Source organism: Ursus arctos, unplaced genomic scaffold (assembly GCF_023065955.2).
Source record: "Ursus arctos isolate Adak ecotype North America unplaced genomic scaffold, UrsArc2.0 scaffold_11, whole genome shotgun sequence".
NCBI lineage: Eukaryota > Metazoa > Chordata > Mammalia > Carnivora > Ursidae > Ursus > Ursus arctos.
The window spans coordinates 29,155,841-29,178,120 of NW_026622775.1; the positions used below are offsets into that span (position 1 = coordinate 29,155,841).

At 36.6% G+C, this 22,280-nt stretch overlaps 1 long non-coding RNA gene across 1 annotated transcript in view; it reads right to left on the reverse strand.

Annotated features, from left to right (window-relative positions):
• Positions 1–22,197, reverse strand: part of LOC130543341 (uncharacterized) — a 41,255-nt gene extending 19,058 nt beyond the window's left edge. Inside the window, exons 1-3 of the long non-coding RNA XR_008958636.1 lie at positions 21,943–22,197; positions 21,640–21,853; positions 12,631–12,832 (exon numbers count right to left, since the gene is read on the reverse strand). This is a non-coding gene — a long non-coding RNA (uncharacterized LOC130543341). The remainder of the gene's footprint in view (positions 1–12,630; positions 12,833–21,639; positions 21,854–21,942) is intronic.
• Positions 22,198–22,280: the final 83 nt, after the last annotated feature.

Here is a 22,280-nt window from a genome sequence, read left to right on the forward strand (position 1 = left end):
AGGACCTACATAAAGCCACAGTGGATGTGTTCTGAGGGCAGCTGTGGGAGAAAGAAGGGCAGGGATATATGAGGAAAGGACCTTCTTTAGGACAAATTACATGTGTGGTGATCTAATACTTTGGTTGGTAACTGAAGTGAATTGACCATCCATCAGTCAACTTCATAAATCAGACTTAAGTATATATTCCAAACATGAGTCTCATTCCTTAAGAACTACCCCTACTTTGAAATTATCATTTCTCTTCAAAATTTCAATCTCTATCACTTTTCTTTGTAATAAGAACCATTTATTTCTTTTCTAATTGTTGGCCCTAGTATAAGATATAACAAGTTATTTAATGATCCATTAGACCCAGCTTATTTCTGTACAGAGGCACCAAAGAGATATTTTATGGAATACCCAATTCCTTTCTTCGTGGCATTAAAGTTATTAATAATTAAAAACAATAATAACACTGAGAACATTTGTTGACTATCTTTACACCAAATGTGGTACAGCTTTCAACAATTATGTGGCATTTTTATATTTATTAGTGCATTTGACCTTTGTAACAATTCTATATAACAAACAGATATCATTATCCCCATTTTAAATTTGAAGAATCTCCACAGCCAGCACCATACTTGATAATAAAACTGTAACAGCATTCCCATTAAAGTCACAAATGCAAGAAGAATGCCTCTTTTGTCATTCTTACATAGCATTGTTCTGAAATTTCTAGCTAATGAGGTATAGACCTTGCGAAGGAGAAGAAAAAATTATTTTATTTGCATGTGACTTTATTGCTCAACATATAAAATTCAACAAAATGGACTAACTTAAAAACCTGAACAGCAACAACAAAAAAAACATTATAGCAGTTGTGTTTTGCTGCAAATGATGAAACAACAGTAATAAACAATGGCTTAAATATGCAAAGATTATTTTCTCATGTAAAGAGTATAAAGGTAGGCAGCAATTCTACAAAACCATTAGGGAGTCGGCATCCTGGAGCTTTCTACTCTGCCATCACTAGGGAATACCCTCATGGCTCTTGGCTCTAGTTGTCATTGCATTCCAGCCAGAAAGGAGAAGGAAGAAACAAAAAAAGATTTATATATAACTTTCCCATAAAGAACCACTGTCCAGAAGTCACATAGAATATGTCTGCTTATATGCCATTGGCCACAACTTATTCACATGTCTACACCTAATGGCAAAGGAGGCTGAGAAATATCTTTATTCAAGGTGACCATGTGTCCAACTAAAAATCAAGAGTTCTTTTAAGGAAGAGGGGGAGAATGCATTCTGGGCATCAGCTCAAAGTCACTGCCCCCAGTACAGTTCAAAATACCCACAATAAAAAAATGAATTATGAAGGAATGCAGTTAATAAAAATTGTATTAAAAGTATAAAACCTTGCTGAAATTTTAAAAATAAGTTGTAAATAGACAAAAATAAATATTATCTTTCTGGATTGGAAGATTCCATAACATAAATATCTGAACTCTCCCCAGATTCAACAATAAACAGTACGTAATTAAAATGAAATTCCAAAGAAATTGTTTGGACATTAAGAAAATGATTCTGAAGTGTTAGTTAATAAATAGGTGAAAATTGGTGAGAAATTTTAGGGGGAAAAAAGGAAGGGAGCTGCTAATTTACTCCATCAGATATTGAAGCATACCATAAAGTTAAATAATTAGAGCAATATGTGACGTCACAAGAATAAACAAAGGTAACAATGAACAGAATCTTAAAGCTAAATTTTATAAAAATTTATTAAGTGATAAAAGTTGCTGATAAAGATACATGTTAAAGCAGCACACAACAAAAAATAAAATAAAATCAAAGCCCCAAACATCTAATATTAGCGATTAATCATTTACTTCACCTACTAAAATGGCCCTTAGCTCTTTCCCTCTCAGCAATAGTTTCATGTCATGAAAGTTATAAATTCTAGGGACTAAGACCTCAGGTTCTGAAACCAGAAAAAGCCCAAGCTTAAATTCTGCCCCTACTACAAGTTGGTTGGATAACCTAGAGGAAAGTCCTTCCCTTTTCTAAGTCTCAGTACAATAAAGGACTTACCTTGCCCGGCTTCTAGAAGTTACCATGTGATATCTCCTGCCTGGTAAGAGTGTCTTGGCTTACCTGGGAATTTGGGGCTATGCCAAATAATCTGTTAACTATGTGATTTATGGTGGGGGCCACGCAGTATCAGCTTGATCTCTAGAGGGGCTGGAAAGTAAGGTCAGTCAGGTGGGTAGCTAGCTATATCTACATGATAGACCCCTGGTAAAAAACCCTGAACAACAAGGTTCAGGTGAGATTCTCTGGTTAGCAATACACCATGCATGCTGCCACACATCATTGCTGGGAAAAATAAGCTCTGTTCACATGGCTCCATGCAAGAGGACAGCTGACAAATTGTAGGTGACATCTTCTGGATCCTGCCCTCTGTGCCCCTTCCCTCTGCTAATTTTAATCTGTATCCTTTTTCTGGAAGAAACAATCACCATGACTATAACAGCTTCTATAAGGTCTTTGAGTGCTTCCAGTATATCACTGAACCCGAGGGTGGTCTTGGGGATTCGAAAACTGTACCCTCTGTCTTTTTCCCTATAATGGGGATACTAATAATATTACAACTTCATGGTTGTTCTGAAAATAAATGAGACAATATCCGTAAAGTATTTGGCACAAAGCCCACCAACAATAATTATTCAATAAATATTGGCTTTTATTAGTTTAACTTCGTGGGAGAAAATAGATTATTTGATGGTCATACTGAGACAACTGTTTGGCAATTTATGAAAAATATAAAGTTAAAGCAATATATCACATTTTATTTCCAAATAAATCTAGGATAGGTATACTGTTTCTTGAGAATTTCAGGAAGTTATAGATGAATATATATTTGTTCTATGGAGAGAGTGCTCTTTCTAAGCACAAAATTGGAGAAAATATCCCAAAAGGCTATGATAAATAATCTAAAAATGCAAAAAAATTTAAAACACTTGTATTTACCAAAAAACACCTTGAACAAAAGTAAAATGGGGAAACAAAGTATGATAATATTTGAAACACAGATAGCATGCAAAGGGTTAATACTCTTCATATACATTTTAGTAGTTCTTGTAAATCAATTAAAAATGCAAGTACTCAGTAGAATAATGTGTAAAGACTTTAAAAGGAAATTGTTATATATATATATATATATATATATATATATATATATATAATCCCCAACTTCAAAATATATTCTTTTTTACTAGTAAGCAAAGAAATGCAGTCTTTTTCAAATGCAGTATTATTTTCATCTCATTTAAGTGAAAAGTTTACTTATTTTTAAATGATAATACCCAATATTGACAATGGTGGGTGTAATAGATATTCTTGTACTGAAAATGGAATACAAAGTGACACAATATTTCTAGTAGTTCTTTCTCCACTATCATCAAAACGCTAACAACCATTTCTCCAATCTCCCCTTCCTCTAGCTAACCTCATCTTCTACTTCACAGGAAAAAAAAAAAAAGAAAAAAAAAGTCATAAAGCAAAATCTCTTCTCCCAAATCTACGACTTTATCTATATCTACACTTAATTTCTCCTCTTCCTTTCCTATGGCACCCAAGGAGATGCTCCTCCCTCCAGATGGAGCTAATTCCATTCCCTTGCTGCAGATACTAATTCCCACCCCCCACCTTCATAAACTCTACACCATCATTTATATCTTCTCCCATTTAGAGCAATTCTCTGGTACTTATATCCTTCCAACTTATCTCCTACTTAATTGACCTCACCTTTTCAGTCTCCTGTGCTGGTTTCTTATTTTCTTATCCAACTTTAAATACCATACACCAACTATCTTTCTTTATAGGTGATTTCATCTATTCCCATAGATTTAATATTTTCTCTATACTAATAACTCCATTATGTCTCCATATGTATCTCTTCCCTGAAACCCATATTCACATACCCAACTGTCTGCTTGTTATCTCCACTAGACTATCCAATAAGAATCTCAAAGTTAATAAATCCCAAGCAGAACTATTATTTTACAACCTCTGTAAAACTGTTTCTCTCCTCGGCTTCTTTGTCCTGGTAAATAGCACTGCCATTTCTAGGCAAAATCTGCATGTTTTCTCGGATTGTTATTATTCACATCCCCACTAACTCCTCCATCATCAAGCCCTATCAGTTCTACTCTGTATAAATATCTCCTTTCAGCATTCATTATGATCAGTATAAAACCAAAGTAACTCCTGAACATCCAATGGGATTAGAGGGAAGAATATCCACACCCATACTAAGGAGCTGAACAAACCACTTAGCCTAGAACATCTCCAACTGAGATGGTAGAGCATGAACACCTCCTTTCTTATGGGTCTCTCTATATAAATATAATTAAAAAGATATAGAAAGAGAAACACATCATCATATTCAATAAGTAGTGGTTTTACTTTGGAGTGGTATAATTATATGAAAGTAATGTTTATTCTCTGTTTTTGCAGTTTTTACATTTTTAGTTATAATTGTTTTATATTTTAATGCACAACATATTATTGAACAATAGAAAGATGTACCTAATATAATTGCCTTAAAATATAAAAGTGATAGAACTAGTGACTGAAATTGAGAAATCCACTATTATAATAGGAGATTTCAACACTCATCTCTCAATAAGTAAGCAGATGAAAAAAGCCAATAAAGATATAAAAGATTTGAATAGCAGAAGTAACAAGCATGATCTAATTAGACAGAGAGAGAACTCCAAACCCAACAATTACAGAACATACATTCTTCTCAAGCACAAATGAAACATTTGCAAATATTGACCACATGCTTGTCCAGAAAGTAAGTCTTAATTTTCAAAGAAATGGTGTAATATACATCATGTTTACTGACTAAAAATGCAATTAAGTTAGAAATCAGTAACAAATAAGCATGTGAAAACCAAATATCCACATATTGGGAAATTGAACACTTCTAAATGCCTAAGGAATGAGTAAGAATTTAATAAGTATTAAAAGTATATTCATCGCTTCTCGGCCTTTTGGCTAAGATCAAGTGTAAAAGTATATTCAGGGGCGCCTGGGTGGCACAGTGGTTAAACGTCTGCCTTCGGCTCAGGGCGTGATCCCAGCGTTATGGGATCGAGCCCCACATCAGGCTCTTCCACTATGAGCCTGCTTCTTCCTCTCCCACTCCCCCTGCTTGTGTTCTCTCTCTCGCTGGCTGTCTCTATCTCTGTCGAATGAATAAATAAATAAAATCTTAAAAAAAAAAAAAGTATATTCAATCTTCAAAAATTCTAAAACTCCAGCCTGTTGATGAAACTATTAGGAAATAGACATTCTCATACTCTGATGGTAGTAATACAAAACAATTTCCCTATGGACGGCAATTTGAAAATGCTAATCAAAATAGATATGCATCTATTCCTTGGCCCAGCAATTCTGTTTCTAGGAATTTCTCTTATAAGGAATATGCTATGTACAAAATGACATTTATACAAAGTTATTCATTACAACAATGGTTACAATAGCAACAGATAGGAAACAACACCTGTCCCTCAATAGAGTACTGGAGAAACAATTTCTGTTTCTTCCTCACAATGGAATATTTTGTAGCCATAATAAGAATGAAATTTCTAGGACAATTTCTATCAAAAGGATACAGTGTCAGCAACAAGGGGAAGGAAGTGTACTGTATATGTTCCCTTTTGTGTAAGAAAGAGGGAAATTAAGAAAAGGTATTCATATTTGCTCATATTTACATAAAGACACAAACAAAAGACCCTCTCACCACGCCTTTTGTATATCACATTGGAAGTCCTTGCTAATGGAAGAAGGCAAGAAAGGGAAATAAAAGGCATACAGATTAAGAAGGAAGATAAAACATCGACTTTAACAATAACATGATTGTGTAGAAAATCCAAAAGAATCATCAAAAATCTGGAATAAATAAGTGGTTATAGCAAGATGGCAAGATACAAGGTTAATATACAAAAGTCAATTACTTTCTTATATACTAACAGTGAACATGAGGAATTTGAAGTTTAAAACACAATACTATTTACATTAACACTCTACAAAATGAATACTTCTATAAAATCTAACAAAATATGTACACGCTCTATATGAGTAAAACTATAAAACTCTTGTGAACAAAATCAAAGAACTAAATAATTGGAGAGAAATTACATGTCCAAAGATAGAAAGACTCAATATTGTTAAATGTCAGTTGCTCCCAGCTTGACCTACAGATTCAGTGCAATCCCAGTCAGAATCACAGTAGGATATTTTATGGATAACAACAAACTAATATTTTTCTGGAGAGGCAAAAGACACACAATATTAAAGGAGAAGGAAAAAAGTTGGAGGACTGACACCACTCAACTTACTATAAAGCCTCAGTAATTAAGAAGTGAGGTATTGGTGAAAGAATAGACAGACCAAGAGAATAAAACAGAAAGCCCAAAAATAGACTCCCATAAATATAGTTAACTGATCTTTGACAAAAAAAAGCAAAGATCATCTCTTCAACAAATGATTATAGAATGATTGGACATCTATCTATGTGAAAGAAAGAAAGAAAGAAAGAAAGAAAGAAAGAAAGAAAGAAAGAAAGAAAGACACAGACTTTATACCCTTTATAAAAATTAACTCAAAATTGATTGTAGACATAAATGTAAAATGTAAAACTATAAGATTCCAAGAAGATAACATAGGAGGAAATCTACATGACCTTGGGTATGGGGATGACTGTTTAGATACAACACCAAAGACATGAAAGAAAGACTTGATAAACTGGACATGACTAAAATTAAACATTTCTACTCTGCAAAAGGCAACAGAAGAGAATTAGAAGACAAACTACAGACTGGGGAAAATATTTGCAGAAGATATATCTGATAAAAGAATATTATCTAAAATATATTTTTTTAAACTCTTAAAACTCAACAATAAGGCAACAACACATTTAAAAACTGGGCTAAAGACCTTAAGAGACACTTCACCAAAGATATGTCAATGGAAAATAAGCATATGAAAAGATGCTCCGCATCATTTCTCATCAGGAAAATGTGAATTAAATGAGATACCACTACATGCCCATTAGAATGGCCAAAATCTGGAACACTGATGACACCAAATGCTGGCAAGAATTCAGAGCAACAGGAATTCTCATACATTGATGCTGGGTATGCAAAATGATACAGACACATTGGAAGATAGCTTGGCAGTTTCTTAAACTTACACCTACTGTATAACTTAGCAATTGTACTCCTTGGTATTTATCCAAAGGAGCTGAAAACTTACGCTCACACAAAAACCTGCACGTGGATGTTTATAGGAGGTTTATTCATAATTGCCCAAGCTAGAAAGCAACCAAGATGTCCTTCAGTAGGAGAATGGATAAACTGTAGTACATCCAGACAATGGAATATTATTCAGTGCTAAAAAGAAATAAGCTACAAGACACAAAAAGATATGGAGGGATCTTACGTGCATATTAGTAAGTGAAAGAAGCCAATCTGAAAGGCTAAATACTGTATGATTCCAGCTATATAACATTCTGGGAAAAGCAAAACTATGGAGACAACAAAAAGATCAGTGGTTGCTAGGTGTTGGGAGTGGGAGATAAATAAGTGGAATACAGTGGATTTTTAAGAGAAATACTTTGTATGTTATAATGAGGGGTATGTGTCATAATACATTTGTTCAAACCCATAGAATCTACAAAAGCCCAAGTGAACCATAAGGTCAAGTATGGACTTTGGGTAATTATGATGGATCAATGTATGTTCATCCTTGTGAAAAAATGTACCATTCTGGTAAGTGACATTGGTAATTTGGGAGGCTATGCAAGTGTGGAGGCAGGGGGTAAATCAGAAATCTATGTACCTCCCTCTCAATTTTGCTGTAAACCTAAAACTGCTCTAAAAAAAAAAATAAGATCTTAAAAAAAAATGGAAGAATACATGAAAACTAAAACGAAAAACTAAAGGAAGTCATTACTAACAAAAAGCTGGGGATTGAAGTGAGTAGGCAAAGTAGGCACCAGATCTTCAATCTCTATCTTACTCCATAGTTTTGATTCATGAATCATGCATATATGTTAGCTGTTGAAAAATCTTTAAAAAGAACGAAAAATTAAAATGAAAATACGACATGTCTACACTTGTGGAATCAATGGAAGTAGTACCTAGAGGGAAATTTGAAGTCTAATGGACATATGTTAGAAAAGATAGAAAGCTGAAAATTAATAACTTAGGTTATCTAACTTAAAAAGATAAAAACAAAAGTTGAAAAAACTAATGATCTAAGTATCTAACTTAGAAAATTAAAAAATACCACCATAAGAGTAGAAGAAGATAAACATAAGAGGGGGATCAATAAATTGTTCTGAAATCTGAAAATAGAACAGAATCAAGAAGAACCAAAATTGTAACCTCTATTCTAGAATGATCAAAGGGAAGGAGAGAGCGATAGAAACACAGAGACAGAGGTTATCAGAAATAAAAGTAAAAATAAATAAATCTGGAGAAACTGCAGGTCAGAGTCTAAGGGTGTTTAAGGGTCCGCCTGGGTTTATATATGCAATGAGCTTTAGAGCTGGACTTCAAACTCAGGCCTTCTGACTCAAAACCAGTGTTTCCATTACTCTTCTATATATTCCCAAGACACACCTTCACATCATTTTTTTTGTTGTTGTTATTTTAAGACTTTATTTGAGCAAAAGTCTATTTCAATCAGTAGCGCCAAACTGAAAGGGGTTAAGAGTGCTCCACGTACAGGAGGTGGGGGGGAGAGACTTTTATAGAGAAAAGTCAAAAGCAAAGTTAAGGAAATTATTGATTGGCTATAGTTTAAAGCCTAGTTGGCTGTTTGTGATTGGTTGTTTCTAGCGTTTAGACTTTGTAACCTTGAAGCATTTATAGGCTTAGATTTTGGTTTGCTTATGTGGGCTGCCACAGCATTACAGTCATGAATGATTTAAGACATGAATGATTCGATCAATAATTATTGGCTTGGATAGAGAGAAGGAAAAACTAGTAAGTACTTAATTTTCTTCTCTCAGGCTGCCTCTCAATCTTTGTATATATTTTTTCCACTTCTTGGCAAGGAATGTAGAGGTGTAAAGATGTGACAGACATACAAACTAGGATTCCAGCAGTTGCCTGGTCCTCCTCAGAAATTAAAAGTCCTTAAGGCCAAATCTGGAACTTGAAAAGAAAGAAAGCCCTTAATATAAACGTAATATTAAATAACATGATATCAACTAACTCATTCCTGTTGCTGTTACATCAACATATATGCCTCATACATTCACTCCAAGAATTCATGGAGCCATGTCACTTGTGGCATTTTGCACAGGCCCTTCATGATTCTGAACTCACCATGTCATTAACAAAATCTCTGGTATTGGTGTGGGCACTCCGTAAATTTCTTTCCACTCTGTCACTCTGTGTCTGTGATTCCAGGAAGATAAGAAAGAACTGAAGGATATATTTCAGACATCTAGATTGCAGTCACCTTTACATGAGAGTAGGTTTACCCCTGAGCAAATGGGGATGAGACTCGCAAAAACTAACAGAGATTGCTAAAGCCGAATATTTACCATGATCCAGATACTCATATATTCTCTACTTCCCTTGATCTATAAATCAAAAGATAAAACAATGACCAGTAGATCCATATACTGCCAAGATTTCAAGTTTCATGTGTAAATTCCAACCTGATTCTAGAGGAAAAGAGTTACCTAGAGGTTTTAGCAAAAGTAACTCATCTTTATACTCAGATCTATTGTCAATTTTTTAAAAAGTATTTTGCTGTTCTTGGTTGCTTTTTTTCCTTTGAAGAGGAAGCAAGTCACCTAAAGATCTTATTCAAAGGATTGGATTATTAGTGTCAGTTCTTCCATCCCCTAAAATAATTGTACACATCACACCTGTGATATAGCGGGTGAGTGTATGTCACCACACCTTGATTTGGGCTTGGCCACGTGACTTACTTTGGCCAATGGGATATTAGCAAATGGAATGCAATAGAATGGTGCAAGTAATCTTGCACTCTTGTGCTCCTTCCTGGGCCATGAGAACAACATGTCTCAGGAAGCTGCTGGCCCAAAAAAAGAGGAGAGGTACATAAAACAAACCGGGACCCAACCTTCAGCCTGAATCCAGCTGAGCCTAGCATAGATCACCTGAGCACCAGCCAGTTTCATAGGTGAGAAATATACAATTTTGTTTTACGACACTGAGATTTTTATGGTTGTTGGTTACATAGCATTATTATAGCAATATTTGACTAATACACTTACCTACCAGACACATATTAAGACAATCATAACTATAAAGCACTTAGCCGAAAGAAAACATGCTTTACAATTTCAGAGTACTAACAAAAAGAGGACAGAACATTTTTTTAAAGTAGCTACTAGGAAGAAGATGTGGCACTGAATGGCGCTGTGATAGTGTATTACTGTAACAAAGCCCTTTTCAGTATTACTATTACATCTATTTTGGAGATCATAAAACAGAGTTCAATAATTTATCAGAAAATGGTAAACATAAGATTTCTGCTTAGGTTTTCTGATTCTAAATCCTGTGCACTTCCAGTAAGTAAGGCTCTTCTCAAGTCTGCGAATAAATAGAAAATATACAAAGTAGTTTCTACAGTTTTGAAAATGCTATTCATCACCCAGAAATTAAATAAGGATATATTCTAAAGCAGGAGCCTTCGGGTTCATTTCAAGTCACTAAGCCATTGATGAGCTTCTTTCCTCCACTAAAACATCCAAAAGTGGCGTGAAATACATTTATACAGTACTTTCTAAGAAAAGCTTTAGAGACCAGATAAAACAGAAGCTCCTTGTAGAGAGAGAAGTGAAATCTCCATGTCAAAATACCCACCTTTAAGAAGTGAACTTACTCTCTTTCCAAAATAGAACTTAGAGTTTTCCCAGGGACGCTTGCTTATGAAAACTCTTTTATCTAAAATATATGCTCTACATTTCTGGTTCAGAAATGGGTATCTATCCTGCCATTGGATGTATATCATTATGTAAAACTCATGATCCCCACATCCCTAGAGCCATATACCATTTTCTCTTTCATTCTTATATCTCAAGAGGAGAACGCAGGGACATTACATGAGCTAATTTTTCTCCAGCATAAAAATTTGGCAGGGATGAGATCATTTCCAGATGCTTTCTTATTTTTCATTTGTTTAAAGGCCATATTCATCAGAGAGTTGGAGGGTTTCTACGTCTGGCTCCATCAGGGTATTATGGGGAAGAATGTTGGAAGCATCGTCACCAGCAGCATCTCCATCATGACTGTCAAATGAAGCTTCCAATACGTATAATGGCTCCCCTCTTTCCATCCTGTTCAGTTTTGTAAAAATCTATACGTAAAGTAATAAAGTTATTAACATCTATCCTGACCAATGAGAGGGAGTTTAATCTAAGCACCACTTCATGATTTGACTGTACAGGTAGCAGTGCATTGTTCTGTGAACATCAGCAGTTCTTTTAGGGGCAGGATGACTGCAGACTTCAGATTTATAAATTATTGAAAATACTTAAATGAGTATACAATGATGAAAATGTTGGACACAGACTACTCCAGAAAACATGTGCTTGGAATACCTTTTAGCATGACTGATTTCTCCAAGTGGTTATCATCTCAATTCTGTCGAGAATTCTGCAAATACCACTTACGTATCTTGTTACATAGAGGGTTAAAATTTATTTCCAATAAAGTAATAGAAAAATATACACCTTAATCTAATTAACTTGAAGTAGTATAGAAACAATTTACCTATACAGAATTCAGAAATGCCATAGTCTCATTGAGTCAGAATATCTGACCAAACTCAAAATAAGCAGAAAAGACCTAATTTTGGGGAAATTGAAATAGGTGTGACAAAACCAATCTTCCTCTCAGAGACCATATATTCATATTTTCAAACATTTGCAATAAGTCCAATTTCCCATTCTCTGTAGCCAGAGTTGGCCACTTGAAATGATTTAGAACCCAACTTGGAATGTCTTATCTCTTTTAAAAATATAACTTTTAAAATTTGGTGTTATGTTTTCTTGGAACTTATAAGATTGCATAATGAGAGATTATGTTCTCTTATTCACAAGACTTTGGAGACTTTCATTCCAAAAGCAACATACCAACCAACTGACTAATTTTAGAGAACTAAAATATGCCGTAATGCTTTCCCTCAGCTACAAGAGAGGTGACCCTGTCTCTCCCATCCCTCCATAGTGCTATGAAAGCAAGGGCTGTGCACTTCGCTGTGTGCACACCTAGCACAACCTCGAGTTAGTTAGGCAGTAATATTTTTGATGCTAGCACTAATGACATTGAAGATGTCTGGGATGAACATTTTAGCTCAACTACAAACCTCTACAGTTTTCCTATTACTTTCCATGGAACTACCATGATTTGGGGAAAATCATATCACATAATCATTTCTTCATACCTTTATTTTAGGTGAAATAGTATCCTGTTTATATCAAAGCATTTGTCTTTCAGGTTTTTTAGAAATGCACATAACTTTCATGTTATGTGATAACCATGTCTTTACTAGGAACCCACAGACAGGATAATTACTAATACAACGTACGTAATGTCTTTGATGTAGGATGCTGCATGTATGGCTCGGGACATCTGGAGGGTCAGCTGGAAGCCCCTTTCCCTTGGTTCCCTTGCTCCCACTCTCTTTCCGTCCTCCAGGGTCCTGGCTTTATCCTGCAGCTAGCCCTTTGATCTCTACCCAGTTCCAGCCAGAGAAGTACAGTGACTCTTTCTTCTTCAGAGCCCAACACCTACAAAAAATAAAAACAAGGTCATCTCCTGTTAATGCTGACCACATTTGTACACTAAAATATCCCTCCTCACCAAGAGTGAAGTTGAAAGGATTAAAGAAAGGAAAGCTAGAGATAACCATGTCCTGTCCACATGCATTTTCAACCAAAAACCACGAGGTATGAGAACAACAAGGATCTTACTAAAGTCAAGGCTTTTTTGCATTCTATAAGGTACAGCAGGAACCTGGTAGAACTTTTTTCAACAGCGTCTTTTGTTATTTGTCCTTAAAGACAGCAAAGGCTTGGCCTCGAGACTCTAGCATCAAATGGCAGTGGAAGCCTTTCCTACGTGATGTGATATATTTCCAAATGTAGAGATTTCCTCTATATTTACGGACTGACATGGACAATTATCTCCTGAGATAGACCATCAAGCAATGTCTAAAACGTGTTGTTGCTTAGGACGTTGACTTTCTTTTCTTAAAAAACATACACAAAATTATGTTTTTGAAAAGCTTTGCTTTCTCAGGGAAAATCCCCAATCTAACAAAAGTTAATAGTGAAAATTGATTCTAAATACGTGCCCATTTGAAGTATTTATTCTGATCAAAAATATCAAACTTAGGGGCGCCTGGGTGGCCCAGCGGTTAAGCGTCAGCCTTCGGCTCAGGGCGTGATCCCGGCGTTATGGGATTGAGCCCCACATCAGGCTCCTCCGCTATGAGCCTGCTTCTTCCTCTCCCACTTCCCCTGCTTGTGTTCCCTCTCTCGCTAGCTGTCTCTCTGTCGAATAAATAAATAAAATCTTTAAAAAAAAAATATCAAACTTAAAAATTTATAATTACTCTATAAAGCTGAAATTTAATAGCCAACATAACCTCTTCAAAAAGAATTCCTAGTGTGAACCACTTAGCAGACTTTTTTTTCACATTGTCCTATGCATATAAGCAGCTGAGGGATTTGTTTTTCTTCATTTATAACAAGTGAGATGAAATAGTTGTTATTCTTATTTTGACGTTCTTGAAGGGCAGATCAAATGAAGCTTATCCACGATAATAATGATTGATGAGCTTCATCTAAGGATAATACTTAAGACCTTTGAGAACAATCGCAATAGATGCAAACAGCAACAAAATTCCTGCTCAATGAAGGGCACTGAGTACACACAAACATGTGCAATTAGTAATGTGTTTTTAAAAAAGAAGAAAAAAGGTATTTATGTCAACCGTAGCACAGCGTAAAAGAGAGCTGACGTTGTAATTTTTAATTCCTGGGAGCTCATCCCAGCTGTGCCACTTAAGGAAAGTGGACATTGGAGAATTTCACTAATTTCTGTGAAACTTTAGAGTCCACATGTATAAAATGACCACTTGCTTAATTCTTTCTTTCTTTCCTCTCTTGATCTTAAAGTCTAAAAGGTTAGAAACCTTGTCTTTCTGATTCATTTTGGTTTTACAAGTGCCCAGCATAATGCCTGGCTTTTAGTAAATGCAGAATACATATTTTTTGACTGAAAGAATGAAATCATTCAGTTTTCAATAAATATTTATTGTGTATTTCATGTGGTCCAGGTGCTGTTGTAGTTGCTGGGTGTAGGGTTGTGAGAGTGGTTAGAAAACAGGGAAAAATCCTTACCTTTGTAAAGCTTACATTCCAATGGGGAAGACAATTAACAGAGCAAGCAGATAAATGTAATGCCAAAAAATAACAAGTTAAAGTTGGAAGGGAAGATAGGAAATGTTGGCTGATAGAGAGGTTTGGTGAAATTTTAGTCAGGATTGCTAGGAAAGTCCTTGGTAAGAAGGTGACTTTCAAGTAAAAACCTGAAGAAAGTGGGCTGCTACCCACGTGACCATCTTGGAAGTGACAATTCCAAGCAGAAGAAATAAAATGTACGAAAACCCCGAGGTAGGATTTTCAAGAAAAAAAGCACAGGGGCCAGTGTAGTTTATGGAGCAACATGCATGGAGGGAGAGAGGATGAAGTCAGAGAGGTCAAGGGGAGGCAACAAATCATAGAACTTATAAGTTATATTGAAGACTTTGGCTTTTATTGTGAGAGACAGGAAGATGCTGGAAGGGTCTGAGCAGAGAAGTGACATGATCTGACTTATATGTGAATAGGATCACTCTGTCCTATAGGAGGACAAGAGTAGGAATAAAATAAACACCGACCTCATGGCATTTTGGTAAGGATTACTCAGAAATACATGTGGAGAGCCTATGCAGACCTACTACTAATTGTCCCTCCTCACTAAAGAGGAGGTATTCTCAGAGATACTAGTTGTGTTCTTCCAGCAGACATATATATACTAAATTTCTGTGTGGTCGTTGTTAAAAAGCCCAAGAGACCATACCTCCATTATGGCAGCCTGAACATTGGGATAGTGAATTAATATGAGCAACAATAATCAATGGACTCCCAAAAGAAATGACCTGGCATCGAGTCTAGTAAAATTATTCAGGCAAAGTGAAGTAGTCACCCTATTTACCATCCCTGCCCCAAACCAAAGGATTTCATTCACTTAATGGTGAGACATCAAAGGGTTGTGTGGACACTGCGAATTTAGCTTTTATCAAATGTTTGTATCTAAATTCCACAGTACGAGCATCAAAGAGCAGCCATTCACGTCAACATCTACAAACAAAACACACAGGTGCTTTACTCACTGCCTGTCTGATACATTCTCCTCAGGAAAGGCTGAAAGCTACATGCAACATGACAAAAATCCATGAATCTTAATTACATTTCTCCTTAAAACCCCATCATTAGACTTTAACCAAGGACGTTTTATTCTTTGAAGAAGTATCTGGTTAGTTTTATTTCTGCTTCATTAAAAAGAACCCAGCAATTTGAGGGGGCTGTTGAAGCAGTCCTGACCTTGCAAACAACCAACCGAGCAGGTGGTATTCCCTTTCCCAGTCTCTCCCCTTCCTGCTCACAGATGTTGAAAGACTCCTTTTCCTAGAACTGTCCTCACTTCAGCGCTTCTCCTGGAAGAGTTTGTAGCAATTAATTCGACATTAGTTTACTGAGTATCTATTTTGTATCGGGTGCTGTTCTAGGTGCTAATGACACAGCAGTGAACCAAACAAGACATTGCTCTCGGGAGTTTACCTTCAAGTGCCAACTGGAGATGAAAGAAGAGGGGATGAGGGTAAGAAAGAATAACTCACATCCAGATCCTCCCTTTCACTGCATCTCTCCATCTCCAACCACTCTCAGCTGGTGGCCTGTGGTAGATGCCAATAATAGCCTTGTTTGGAAAAGAAAACACTTGAGAACAAATCAGGGCTTTCCTCTAACCTGCTGATGGATTATGTTTTACTTTTAGGGGATCTAAGCACACACCACACCATGTATGTGCATTCTTGCCTGTATATGTAATACTGAGCAGAGAGGAAGGGACGGGGACATGTGTTGGAACTTTGTTCAAAGCAAATAAGTAATATTAGCTCTTTATTTTTTAAATAAAACTTCTGAAACTTTGTAATTTTCCCTTTAGTTTTAGTTTCTACAGTTAAAGCATTATCCAGAGCTACTGTTTTTCAGGAGATGTTTACTATATAAGACCATAAAAGACATTTTTGGGTTGCCTTCTCTGCATCTTTTGCCCATTCTACCTTCCTATCAGAACCCGAATTTTATTCAGTGATCCCTTCCCATTTGTGATGCCAGGCAAGGTGACATCCCTGACTCCAGAGGTAATTCAAGGTCAGCCTCAGCCAATCAGGTTAGGGCATTCCAGAGAGGTGTCAATGCTTTAAGACATGTGACATCAGTTGGTTTAATCAGACTGAATGGAAGAAGTCCATAGTTGGGGGAGAAGTTTCCTCTCTCTCTCTCTCTCTCTCCCCCTTTCTCTCCTGCTAGATAAAAGTAAGAGATTAGAGTTAACTCTGTGAGAGACAGAACCTGAGCCCGCCATTGAACTCTTAAATGACTCAAACCTGAGGCTATAGATGATCGATTTGTTTATTTGTCTAAGCCAATCTGAGTAGGTGCTTTACCTGCAGCCCAAAGCACTATGTCAGGTACACACTAGAGGTGTCACAGCTCTGGGCAAATGCAGCATTTATTTGCAATTCAGATTCCAAGCAGGAATTCCATCAGATTCCGTTCAAGTCTATTTAAACCACTCTCGTTTTTATGACATGAAGAAAGCAAGCTGTGCCAGAGCACAACAGTCGATTCTGGCAGAGAACACACACACAGAACTTTCAGACTAGATTTTAACACTACAGACCTGCTGTACTCAGGGCTTACTTTGAGTCCTTAAGGATGGGATTTTAAACAAGTGCATAAGTAAAGATCATATTAAAGCAATAGGGTTCTGGAACAGGAGTCCTACAGACAGGGTAACTGTGTAGGGCAAGAAAAATGTAAGGCATAGAGAGGCTCTAGATGGGGTTATACTGGTTCTGTTCCTTAGTGAAGAGGAATGGGAGATGGATAATAGAAACTACTGTGTTTCTTGTATATTCTATTATACTACAAAATATGTCAAGCATTTATGTGTAGTAAATTGTATTGTTTTTCTTATAGACTGTTCAGTCATTCTTAGAAGATCCTATTCTTCAACCCACAAATAAATTCCAAGTATTGCTATCTATAGACATATTGGTAGAGTAAATTCTTTCTCTAGTAGATTGTTTGCAAAAATAGTTTCATCAATTCTTCCCATTTTTATAAAGCGATTTCCCTGCCTTCTCAAGGTGGAGCTGTTTTCCCTTCCCCTGATGTGGCTGACCCTCTCCTATGACTTGTTAGAGCCAATGGAATGCAATAGAAATGATGTTATAGGACTTCAGAGCCTTAACTTCAAGAATCCTTGCACCTTCCTCTCTTGTCCTTTTGCTGCTCTGAGATTGTCACGTAGGAAAGCCCAGCTAGCTTCCTTGGAGTTGGCCCATGAAGAGAGAGAGAGAGAGAGAGAGAGAGAGAGACCTCTGGGGAAAAGCCCAGTCATCTCTATGGGGGCCCAGACGTGTTACTGAGACCAACTGGAACCATCAGTCCCCATTCAAAACACCAACTGACAGTAGCCTACACTGATCAATTGTGATCAACTGATTTAAAAGTGAACTCAGGAGAAGGAAGGGAAGAATGAAGGGGGAGTAAACAGAAGGGGGAATGAACCATGAGAGACTGTAGACTCTGAGAAACAAACTGAGGGCTTCAGAGGGGAGGGGAGTGGGGGATTGGGATAGGCCGGTGATGGGTAGTAAGGAGTGCACATATTGCATGGTGCACTGGGTGTTATATGCAAATAATGAATCATGGAACATTGCATCAAAAACGGAATGTACTGTATGGTGACTAATATAACAAAATAAAAATTAAAAAATACTTAAAAAATAAAAAATAAAATAAAAATGAACTCAGGAGAATATAATCTTCGTACAGGAAACATTTGAGCTGAATCCAAAATAATAAGAAAGAGCTAGTCTTGTGAATATTTGGGGAGAAGAGGAAGTGCAAGGACCTAGAGCAAGAATGAGCTGAGCATGTTCCAGAGAGAATGCAGCCACGGAGCTGGAGGTGATGACGGTGTGGAGAAGGCTCTTACGTCACACTGCTTATAGACCAAATCCGTTTCACACATACGTGAGCTGCCATTGTCCAAATGCATACAAATCCTGAAAATGATATAGATGTGCACTGAATGTGTTACTAAATGTCTAGTAGGTTTCTATTACACGCAGAGAGATAGTGGAATTTGTTGATGTTTAAAGTCCTTTTCTCCGAAAATAGTAGAAACCACTACCTGCTCTGACTTCCTGGTTCAAGACTGATTTGTACAAAATTTAGTTTCCATTCTTTCTTCTATTCTGGGGAGAAACAATACTTTGCAAAGAGGGAAATGTTCAGATTCAACCCATATACTTCTTTAAATGACCAAAATCTATACAATAGACAGCCCTGCGGATAGTTGATGGCACAAGCAGAGAAGCCAACTATCACCTTCAGGCAAGTATCTCTGCATTCTTGTTACAAAAATCCCTCCCATGTAAGCACAGTATTTGATCGCTCCAGAGATTCCGCATATTTACGTAGAAAATTATTCTAAATGGAACAAAAATTGTATACCTTATCACCTTAGTGGGCATAGGTTTTTACCAATAGAGATTATAAATACAGTTATCTGTAATGTAAATTGAAAGCAGACCGCTTTTAATGGCTGATGCCAAAATCATCACAGAACTACCTCTAACTTACTATCAGAGACTTCGTTACCATAATTGACTTTCTCGTTGTTTTACCTTGTCTTTGACCCTGTACAGCTAGCATGATGCTCCTGAATTTAAAAGAGAAAATGATTAATGTGGCAAGTGCAGAGACAGCCAAGCTCGTGAACGCCAGTGGGGACCTGGGAGAAGCCTGATAAATAATAAACACTGCCACTTCTCACACTCTGACTCTTTCACTGCATCTCTCAGGCAGCTTTTTAAATGAGAGGTCACTTACTTTAAACCAAGTATGCCTCTGTGCTATTCGAAACTTATTTATGCCATGGTCAGGAAAAAATATTTACATCTAAAAATGCTGAACCAGAAAACTCTAGCCACGGGAAAGGTTACCTGTATTAAAAAAGAAGGAGGAGGAGGAGGAGGAGGAGGAGGAGGAGGAAGAAGGGAAGAAGGGGAGGAAGTAGTAGTAGTAGTTTGTATCAACATAATTTCCATAATCATTTTTTTTCTTTCATAAAACAACACTCACCTCTGTTTTGCCTTTAGAGACTAACTTATGGGTGTCCCTTCTGCTCAACCTTCTCTGTGAGACAATTCCCAAATCAAAAACCTTTGAGGTTGAATGTAAAAATCCTTTCACTATGAGGGGAAATAACAAAGTAAATCATTTCTGGGAATATAGAATATAGAAGAACAATGATTTTGTGAAATTAAAGAACATTAATGGATTTCAAATTAATTTTGTGTAGGATGTACAGAGTTAGAAGTGGAACACTCTGGTAATCGGGAGTTAATGGGTACTATAATTCACTTTTGTCTTCAAAGATCATTTATATCTCCCTCCCACTATTACCTATTATCTTTTCATCCTATCTTTTTATCCTGCTTGGATTTATTCTGATAGCTGTTAGTTTACTAGAAATTATGCCCTCTCCTTCTCATAAGCAATAAAGTTAGTTAAGGCACAGGGAATAGGCACTGTGGAAAATTCAGTGAATATATCATTGAGTATATTATCAGAAAAATGTAACGAATGGTACATGGAGAAAGAAAGGTGGGGAATTAGGAGGTGAGAGAGTGCCATTGTATGGGGCTCATTGGTAGTTAGGTTACTGGGCTCGAGGTAACATTTATGCTTCTGTTAGCCTCCTACTTCATTCAAAGATATTAAGATTATTCTGTCTCAGTGGTGGGCTCAGTTGTAATTTGCCTCCTCCCCCATCCTGATGGGAAGTTGCAAATCTGAATCTCTATTAATAGATTTATAGTAACTCTGAGAAATGCATGGGTTTACATTTTGAATCCACCTTGTAATACCAAGTCATTTAAACCCACTTACCTTCAGTTTATCTATAATATGAAATCACGATACAATAAAATAACACAGGTGGCAACCCTCACTCTTGACACAAAGCAAATACTTCACCAGTGCTTAAGGATGATCGTGATACATTTTATGTCTCTGAGTGAGGAAATTTTTTCATTTATTCTTTCTTTTATTCTTCTAGTCATTTAAGTATTTACTGAGCATCAAATATATACCAGAATTTGAACCAGGTGTTAGAGATACATGACATGATACCAGACCCTAACTTCAGGGATCTCTCAATTAAATACGATGCTCCCAATGGGTCTTCACAATTTGTTAATATTTCCTGTCTCATTTGTACCTTTATGTTTGAGCCGTGTGGATCACAAGAACAGATTTTAAGGCAAAAGTCATTTTCTCAGAATTACTCCAGCCAAAACTTAGTTTTTACTCCAAAGCCACCAATATAATGAAACACAAAGTAAATTAATGTTCAAACCTAATAATAGAATATGTGTATTTACACTAACTTTTTGAATCTGCAGATATAATAAAAAGGAATCTCACTTTTCACAGTCCTTTCGTAACACAGTACCGAATTCCTTCCAGTATCCCTGTGTCAAAGTCAACATCACTAAGGGGATACCAATAGAGAGAAAGAGAAAAGGAAAAGACAAACATAATATTTTACTAGTTTGTGATATTAGAAGATAAATGACACTGGACAGTCCCTCTAATATCTTTTGGGTGCCTGAGTTCAAGTAGAAAGAATTACTGCTTATCTACTATTTCCTGCTTTTCCCCACAAAATAGATTGACGTACGGGTTCCAGGAGGACATCATGTCTGGCTCAACAATGAGTATAAGGACAAACAAGGAATCTGAAAAGAACATAAACAAAGCTCCACAAATATAGCCAACTGATCTTTGACAAAGAAGCAAATGCAATAAAATGAAGCAAAGATCGTCTCTTCACCAAAGGGTGCTGGGATAACTGAACATCCACATGCAAAAAAATAGATCTAGACAGACCGTACACATCTTCACAAAAATTAACTCCAAATGGATCACAGACCTAAGAATAAAATGCAAAACTATAAACTCTTGGAAGATATCATAGGAGAAAATCTAGATGATCTTAGGTTCGGTGATGTCTTTTTGGATATAACACCAAAGACATAATCCATAAAAAAGATTGATAAGCTAGACTTCGTTAAAATAAAAAAAAAATTCTACTCTGTAAAGGACAATGTCAAGAGAATTAGAAGATAAGCCACAGACTAAGAGAAAATATTTACAAAATGCACATCTGATAAAGGACTTACCTAAAACACACAAAGAGCTCTTAAATCTCAACCATCAGAAAGCCAGCAACCTAGGGGCGCCTGGGTGGCACGGTCATTAAGCATCTGCCTTCGGCTCAGGGTGTGATCCTGGCGTTCTGGGATCGAGCCCCACATCGGGCTCTTCCACTGGGAGCCTGCTTCTTCCTCTCCCACTGCCCCTGCGTGTGTTCCCTCTCTCGCTGGCTGTCTCTCTCTGTCAAATAAATAAATAAAATCTTTAAAAAAAAAAAAAAGCAAGCAACGTAATTAAAAATGGGCCAAAGGCCTTTACAGATACCTCACCAATGATGATATGCAGATGGAAAATAAGCATATGAAAAGATGTTCCACATCATCTGTCATCAAGAAAATGCAAATTAAGGGGCGCCTGGGTGGCACAGCGGTTAAGCGTCTGCCTTCAGCTCAGGGCGTGATCCCGGCGTTATAGGATCGAGCCCCACATCAGGCTTCTCTGCTGGGAGCCGGCTTCTTCCTCTCCCACTCCCCCTGCTTGTGTTCCCTCTCTCGCTGGCTGTCTCTATCTCTGTCGAATAAATAAATAAAATCTTTAAAAAAAAAAAAAAGAAAATGCAAATTAAAATAACGAATTACCACTACCTATCTATTAGAATGGCCAAAAT